This window comes from Meleagris gallopavo, chromosome 1 (assembly GCF_905368555.1).
Source record: "Meleagris gallopavo chromosome 1, MGAL_WU_HG_1.1, whole genome shotgun sequence".
Lineage (NCBI taxonomy): Eukaryota > Metazoa > Chordata > Aves > Galliformes > Phasianidae > Meleagris > Meleagris gallopavo.
This window is the reverse complement of record NC_139404.1, coordinates 153,750,439-153,759,791: the sequence shown is the minus strand read 5'-3', so window position 1 is coordinate 153,759,791 and position 9,353 is coordinate 153,750,439.

Sequence of the window (9,353 nt, the reverse complement as noted above, 5' to 3'; positions counted from 1 at the left end):
AGACTTCATTCTTGGACATTCAAGAGGAAAGAAGTTCTATGTCCTGCAGGGATGGCTAAGTCATTTCTTTCCAATACTTAATCTCAGATCTCAGGTACGGAACAGACAACTAAGAGACCAATAGGCACCACTACTTACACATTAATCTTTATTTTATTAACTTGTTACTTAAGTACTAAGACCAAAAAAATCTACTTAGTATTTACAAGTAAAGGCGTACGTGCCTGACGGTAACAGCGAGCAGTAAAGAGAATAATTTGTCAATGACTAAGTCTTACTGAATTAGCACATTCCTTGTCATTTTGTGTCATTTCTTTCATTATTGCAGTAATTAACTTCACAGAACTGCATTTCTTCCATTCAGCAGGGAATGGAGAACAATAACAGTGTTTATCAGCAGCGGGAGAGGGCTTACCTTTCTTTCTCAACTCTGTAAAATCTCTACAGGCTAATCTTAGTGCACAGCCAGGGTGCCCTTCGACACAATGGAGCTGTCTGAAATCTCCCCTAAGGTAACCGAAGTGGACTGATTAGATCTGTTGTCCATGAAAACAAAATAGCCAATCCTATGAAATGTAGACCTTCTTACACTCTGATGTGCCACTTTAAATCTGTCCATGCTGAAACTTTTGTTATAGTTTTACACAATGATAACAATTCTGAAATCTCTGACTGACTTAGGGACATTAAATTCTATGAAATTACAAAGAAACAAATGATGTGAAGTTCTTATGAATCTTTGATGATTCATTATTATTTTGTAAAGTGAAATATATATATATTCTAGAATGTATGCAAGTGAGACTGTTGTTTTAGATCATGCTTATTTTTAATACAAAGCAAAATATTTTTCTGTGAACAGCTATCTTAAAGCTGACTGAAGGAAATGCAAATAAAGTCTTATGTCATTTAAAAATACTGTGCTGTTCTGCATCACCTTCATGGGCTTGTCTGCTCTACTGTCCTGTCTTCAGGTACTGTCAGGTTCACCATGCAAAGTCACCATGGGCCTATAGTGGATGGCCGCATACTTACTGACTGATAGTACTAGTTTCCATTTAAATGCTCAGTATCTTTAATTTGCAGGCTTTCAGATTATTGGATGTCTTTGGAAACAGGAATTCTTGATCTACTTTGCTACCTATGGTTATTATTTTTTCAGTTATCCTTTCACATGCTCTTTATTGTTATTACTCCAACTTAATTTCTGAAAACATGAAGTTGTAACTTCAACACGCGTAAAACTCAGGTCTGGTGCCACTCAAACACGGTGGTACCACGAGCACAGTTATACCAAGATTCTCAGTGACCATATAGATCTGTTCCAGTCATGGCAATGCTTAGTCTCACCGCAGGTCATACGTAGGGAAATGACAGTACAGTGCTTCACTCTGCATGAAATACTAATTGCAGGGCTTTCAACCATAAACTGGAACTCAGTTCCTCTTAGAATTGTTATTCTACTTACTAAGCAGTAGGGGATGCTTGTGTTCACTACTTCCTTCTTCAAGGGATATTCACCAATCGAATACATAGTGGAACAGTCTAAACAGTGCTGCCATAATTGTTGGCTTCACAGCACTCTGTAGCAGTTATACTGCTTCTATAGAAGTATGTTCCCCTTTCCCTCAGATAGAAGACGGGATTGAATTTGATGAGCCTCCTTGTGTGTTCATAGAGCTTGACTTCTGGACAAGATAATGATGGGAACATTTCTGAAGAAGGGAATGACGTCTGGCTTTGGAAAGAAACAAACAAGAAAAAATCCAAACCTTCCAGTCCATTGGCTTGAACCACCTCCTCCAGACTGTCAGTTCTTAAGTGCTGACAAGGTGCCAAACACAGTGTATGCTAGCTTTCATTTACTCCATTCTTAGGCACCTAACTTTAAGAAATAATAAACACTGGACAAAGACAATATAAATAGCATGACTATTTCATTACTTTACTTTGCAAAGCTTACTTTTAGATTTAGGTAGCCACTAAGAGCAGATGTAATACAATCCAGCAAATTTTCGTGCCATAGCATCTGCTTGAAGGTGGGTATTTAAAAATATAATGCATTAATGTTTAGCAGTGTCTTTGTAGAAGGGAATTCCTTAAGTTGCATAACTCAGTGTGAATAAGCAACTTGTTCAGCCATGGTGATAATTAGCTTTTCATGAGCACTGTTTTCACTCCTCCATTCAGAGCAGAGGGAAACAAGCATTGCACCATACTCTCTGTCACTGCAATATTTTTTCAAAGAAAAACTGTCATGAGATCAGTTTAATGGTACCACAATGTCCTTTGGATAAAGAACATAGACCCTTTTTTTTAGTTCTTCTTAAATTAGATAGCAGGAAGGCTTATTGCCACAGTTTCGTACTATAAATAACGTCACCTGGATTGGAAGTGCTGCAATAATCATTGCAAAATGCTTCTGCTGATAGAACACTGGGGATCAAGCTGATCTGCCCCTACTGTGATTAATAATTACCTCATAGGTGAATTTCATTATATTAAAATAATTATTTCAGTGTAAGATTTAAAAGTACAAGGACAGATATAGATGTGGCATTGATGAAAGCCGGTTTTTGTAACTGTAAGCTGCTCTATCTACAAGACTTGGCAATGCAAACATGAGGTATAAAGAAAAAGAAAAGAAAAGAGTTTACATCCTCTTTGTCCCTTCCACTAGTACATCCTTTCAGTGACGCCATATCTGAGCTCATAACTCAGAATTTGAAAAATTATAGTGCTGCACTGAAATGTTTCAGAACAAGAGGTGACTTTCATCCTGTTCTTGCCATCTTTTAATATTTGTTTCTTTTCTGCATAAAATGTGTGTTTTTTTTCTAGAGGTTAGATTTGATTAGGTGGTATTTTATGGTACTTCATAGCCTATATGAGTATCAGCTTTATGAATCATTAGGCCTTACTGTTGAGTTGCACAGAAGCAAGGCTTTCTATGCACTAAAAAGCAGCTTTGTATTTTGTCAGTCCTCTCTTTACAGAGTAATCTTTGGTCATCTAGGGAGCAAATAATCCAGAGTAAAAAAATCTCAGGAAAGGAAAGAAAGAAGCTCTGCTTTGTTAAAAGAGTGAATCAACTTTTCTCCTTTATCTTATTTATATCTTCCAAGCAGCTCAGGGATTAAGATGTATTGTTAAAGTCTTGCCTCACCCAACTTGCCACATTACTTATGAGTTCATGAATAAGCTGGCTCCTTAGCTTTAACTAAGCGTGTTATGAACCAGTCAGGTAAAAACATTTGAAACAGGCTGCACATTCATGAAATACTGTTTTCCATACCATAACACAACAGACATAGACCAACCTTCCATTAAGTCATCCAGCAAGAATACCTGCAGGCCAAACATGGACTTATAAATAAATATTTTTATCTAGTTTTAAAACATAAATTTAAATAATGTCATTAAAATGGAGAAAGCTTTTTAATATGGTCTTTCGTTCTGAAAGTAAACATTTCCTTTTTTTTCATTTATTTTCAGTATTTCATACATTATTTTCAAAGAGAAGTGACAAAAATCTCAACTCTTATCAAGTGGAAACCCTGGTTAAGCTGATGATAATAAATAGCTGCAATTTAAATCTATCTTTTTGGAGAATAATATCCTGAAATATAACTGAATAAATAAGTACCTTTTAAATATGTTTCAAATAAAACTGACTAGCTTACTGAATTCTGTGTTGCTGTTTTTCCAACATAATTTGTAGAAAACAATGTGAGTAACATTGGAAGCTCCGAGTGCCAATATATTAACAAAGTGTTTCATGTTTTTCTCACTGAAAAGTAATTTACTTCTGCTCATCACTCTTCAAATATTTTGAGGAAGGCTGAAAATCATGGGGAAAAAGAAAGCAAGACCGTGTTAATTTAATTTAAATATATTGTATATTATTCAACATAATACACTATTTAATATTTCAGAGAACTAAAATTAAAAGAATTACAATGGACCTTGAAAGTGAATGCATTTAGAGTACAGGTGAATGATACAGTTAGATAAACTAAGGTGATATATATAATACTTTTCTATGTAATTAGACATTTCACCTTCTATAACATTTGATTTATGTATTATTTTTAATTTACAAATTAACTTATGTTCTTTATTAGTGAAGAGCACCATTTCTGCATGCACTTGGATAGATGTATGTCAGTTCTAAGGCCATATCGTGATTGGGCACTTCAGTCATCACCAGTAATCACTGTCACTTTTCCCTTATCATTTTACTTCCAGAATGTTCCAGTGTCTATATCTTCTGACTGTATCTCACCTAACTAAGTGAAACTAGACAAACTGTGTGGAGGCAGTTGCTTCCTTAATGGGAGGAGTTCATCATGAGACAAACAGAAACCTTAAAGGAGGATGCAGCTGTGCCTTTTCTTTACAGCACATGATTAGCAGTACAGAACTTCCCCTATCCAGCAAACAGAACATTGTCAGCATCTCCATAAGCCTCCAGGTGAGCAGGAGATAAGGCTTGTATTCGTGTGCAGACACATTTTAGCAAGGCCATTCAGTTTCCTCATTGTGGAGCAGGAGTGAGATCAGTGTTATATGGTTCATCCGTCTTTCTTACTGGTCAGCAAACAGCTTGTGATGGCCTCTAATACCAGCAATAGTTCTCAATTTTTACTTCACTGGTGAGTACAAATACATACTCTGACTTCGGGATTTTTGGCTATGATCAGGATTTAAAACTGTGTGCTGACAGAATGACATTCCCCTGTGGTGTGACTGGAATGATAAATGAGGTACACCTTCAGAAGCTTTCACAGGAAACCCCTTTTGAACACCCGATTCATGCTTCCACTTTGGTCCGAAGTAAGCTTTTGTAGTAATTCTTTGCAGCTTCCCTTCCTGACAAGTGATGTCCAGTTATTCAGCTCACTACCAAAAGATGTTTAATGTGCCTTCAGTGTAGGTCAAATCTCAGAGTTTTAAGACAGATGAATGGAAAATCGGTACTTACTACTGACATTTGTGGAAATTACTTGCTGGTTCCTAAACTTCCTCTTTTTTCAAAAAATGTCAATCAAACTGCCAGGATGTGTTCAAAAATGTGAGGGTCATCTGAGTTATTACCCTTATCATTAAGCAAGAGAGAGCCCTGTCGTAATTTTAATAGCCTCTGAATGACTGAAAATCCTCTTTTTGCTGCTGCTACAGCTGTTCCTAATAGCAGAAGGGTTGGCTTTTTCCAATTCATTTTGTTTTGCTTTGTGTTGTTTTTTTTTCTACTAGAAATACACTGTTAAGTAGACAGGGGACGACTAAATTTTCTGAGTTCCTTTTAGTTGGTGCAGATCTTCTAAATATGTCATGGAATTGGGGTGCACAACAGCAGAAATGAAGCAACAAAAGTACATTGCAAGTGTACTTCCAAATCAGGAAGATCCTGAGCTGCAGTGTCCATGTCATTAGTGATCTATAAGCTGCTTTAGAGTGGTTCTCAAATACTAAGAAAATAGTGATCATTAACTCACCCAGAACATAACAGTGATGATCAAACAATTTGGGAGACATGATCCAGCTTAAAATTGTCTAGGTTTCACTTCAGCCATTCAACTTCCAGCCCTGGTAGATCTTTGTCTGATAGCTTGAAAAATTCATTATCTTATTTTCTGCTCTGTTTAGGCATCTATATTGCACATAAATTTAAAGTGTTTACTGAAAACATCCTTCTAAAGCATCAGCTTATGCTTCTCAAGGGACAGCAAAGAAAAGCAAACTTGTTGGCAAAAGTTTAAATTCATTATTATCTAAGCTTTCTTTATCTTTAATGAAAAAAATAAATGTGGCTGTAAGTCAGAAAGACTGAAAACAGCTTCCTAAAATGAACACCTAAATTTATAGCATGGTTAATACCTTCAGAGGGAAGTAATGTTTGCCTGCATCTGGAGGATCACCATCGGCTACACATGGTCAATTCATTAAACACTACAATTGAGTGCAAGCTCAAAAACTAAGCATGAGAAAAGAGATTTCACACCCTCTTGATCTGTGTACTTGAAAAAGATTATTTCAATAAAACTCTCCAGTGCCACTTATGGTATAATACCTATACGATTGGATGTGTATCATCTGCTTAAGCACCTAAACACCCTTCCTGGATGACAGAGGAATCACCTTGAGTTAACTAGTTATTATGCAGCCCAGGTCCTTTCCATGTCTTCATATACATCTATATCAGAAGATGTATTGCTCAGCACCATCCAACATACCACTGAGCGGTTTGTTATTTCAATAGGCAGGTTTCCTGCCTTCATTATTTATTTGTTCCTGACTTTTCATCTCCTCAACAAATTTTATTAATTACAATGTTTTATTCTAAGTCTTTGAAAAAAGGAAAGTAGTTTAACTTATAAACCAATCCCTGTAATTAAAAATTCTATTTGAAAATACTGAAACTTGATGATTAGCAATTTTAGCCGAAAATATTGAGCTAAATCAAGTGATATACCTTATAAAAATGTTTTATGCAACCTCTGTTTAATCTTTTGTGACCAACTTTATTCACACTAGTTTGACTAGGTCTTGTTTTTCACAAGCATAGGTTGGGCCTAAATTGCATTATCTTTCTATATTAATAAATTCCAGCATTGATTATTAACGTTAAGCTGCCCACAGTCAGTGTTTCAATGCAAACTTATAATTACCAGCATCATTTCACTTTACATTTTCTTTCAAGTATTGGTTCTAACTCTAGCTTTCTTAAAAGTCTTCAGGAATATGCCTAGTGTTCTAACAATTAGTGAATATTAATCCTGAAAGCCTACTGACTGCTCTTTTAAAGTTCTTGGTGTGAAGTTATCCAGACATACCAATATAAAGAGTATCAATAGTAGCTGTTTTAATGTGCTCTTGAATTATTGTTGAAATGGAAAATACTTTGTCATTATCATATGATAGAAATACATTACCTACTCTTTTCTAAAGTACAGTACAGGAATATTCACCATGTTCTTTCTGCTTGCTTATCAACAGTTCTACATTTCTTTGTCTAAAAACAGACAAATGTTAGAATTCTTAATGCATTTTATGGACCTTTAAAAAAAAATTCTTTTCAAAGAAGGTCATTGACTTTTTAAGTGTCTTTTTCTTCCATATTATTTTTCCATAATCTCTATACTGTCATGTTTATATTCACTTTACTTGTGTTTTTGTTTTTATTTTCTGAGCTCTTGAGTATCTATAATTATAACTGCTTTTCAAAATCCACTCTGAAGAGGCAGAAGGAAAGGGGTTGTTCTTTTAAGGAAGTGTTTTTTTTTTAAACTAGCTTCCTGCAGTCGTGGACTTTAGTGCTTGTACTCACCTCATTCAAACTCTGCCTAATTATTCACTACTGGCTAATTTAGCCTACTGTTTCTTTCACTGTTTTAAACTTAGCCCTTTTATATCACCAACTGCTTTTGTTCCAGTTTTTTCAGCTGATTACAGGCAGTATGTTTAAATAATTGTTTTATGATGTTTGCCAAAAATATCCATGTTTTTGATCGGTTGTTGGGTCTACTGATTATACATTTCTCTAGTACAGAATTGCTGGATGCAAGACTGTTTGAATACAGAGACTACTTAATTTTAAAAATTGTGAATATGTTGTCACCAATAGCATTAGTTCTCCTGCTTCACTACTAAGAGTGTAGCTGCATGACACACTGAAATTTAGATTCATTCTGAATATGACAGTATAGTTATCACAAGAAATAACCGCATAGGGTCAATAGCTTCTCTGGATAGCCAAAGTGGTCTGACAAGGTCTCTTTAATGCTCCTAGCAGCACTCTGTATTGTGAAGATGTTGTGATCCAAAGCCCTAGGATCTTCTTTCTGCACATTATGGGCAGTTGATTAAGGAGCTTATCCTATCTTCCCCTACTTGAAAGAGTGAAGCATAAGAGGTGACGGATTTTTTTTCTGACCACATCCCTTAATTATTTTTGCTCTCAACATCAGGACTTAGTTCCAAATGAGTATTCACTGCCCTACCTTACTACGCTAAGAGGTTCTTAAACAAGTATTATGTTTTAATGACCTCCTAGCCTGTCTAGCCAGACCATTGCCTCTGCTATGTCCAAGTCCATAAAGGCTCCATCTCCCATCTGATGGAGCAGTACTTCACAAAACCCAAACCATTCTACTTTATTTCTCTAATCAGGAAACCTCAGCCAAAGCATGCAAGCATGCCAATTTTACAGTGTTAGTGTTTGCAAACAAATTTTCAGCATAAACACTCTGGAGCCAAAAATGCTTTCTTTAGTAGTGAAGAATGTGGTTTTGTCTCATATTCAAGCAGTTAAACACCAGTGTAGGACCACCCATCGCTAACAAATGCTGCCAACAGCACTTACTTTTACAAAGCTGGTAGCCTCAGCATTCCTTAGGTAAGGCAGAAGAAAAGGGTGGTGGTAGTTTCTACCAAAAATTCCAAGTGGCAGACAAACCACCTTTTCAAAAATCGTAAATGTTATTCTCTAAGTGTGTATTTTAATTAATCTTCTGTAATTATACTTCGTACAGATTTTCATCTGCACTATTAGTACATAAATAATTAACCATCATGCTTGAGGAGCATGCTGTTGTAGTTTCTGGCCCAGCAATGCAACAAGTCATTGCTGAGAAGCTGTATGACAACCGATGAAACTACAGGAAACACTTGTGTCTTACAGCTGAGTCAGTGACCTGTCCTCAAAAAGGCTTGCTGTAATAAACAGTCTGCACATTAGGCCTATAAAGGTCACAAAATGGGACTGGGAACACTAAGAGATTTTGCTGTACTTCCTCTTCCCAGATAAGCTGAAAATACTTGAAATGTACCTGAAACCAAAATACAGGAGGCTATTAACAAAAGTTATTAAGACTCCTTAAAAACTGAGTAAAGATTGGGTTCAGCTACTTCAGCTACTGAGTAAGATGTCTTGTTTCCTCCAGACAGGTTGATGATTCTTAATCCAAGAATTCAAGTAATGAGCAGTTGAAGTTTCCATCTTGAAGCATCTGTTCTGCCAAGTCAGCACTGGCCTTGATAAATAGCAAATCAGACTGATGCATGCAAGTGTATACACACATGCTCAAGTTAAATTTGAGAGAAAATACTTGAACAGATCCTTGCATAGACAGATTTATATAATTAATCTGTAATTAGGTCTTACACAGTGCAGACTGACTCAGTCAAAACACAGAAAATGCAGACATGGTAGGATCTTTACCTGTTACTGGGGAAAAAAAAATAAAAAATCAAAGGTTATTTGTGGGTAAGTTTACATGCCTTTATTTAGTTGTCACAAACCTTCACTGCTATTCTAACTTTTTACGTTGGAAGAAAAATATGTTTAGCTA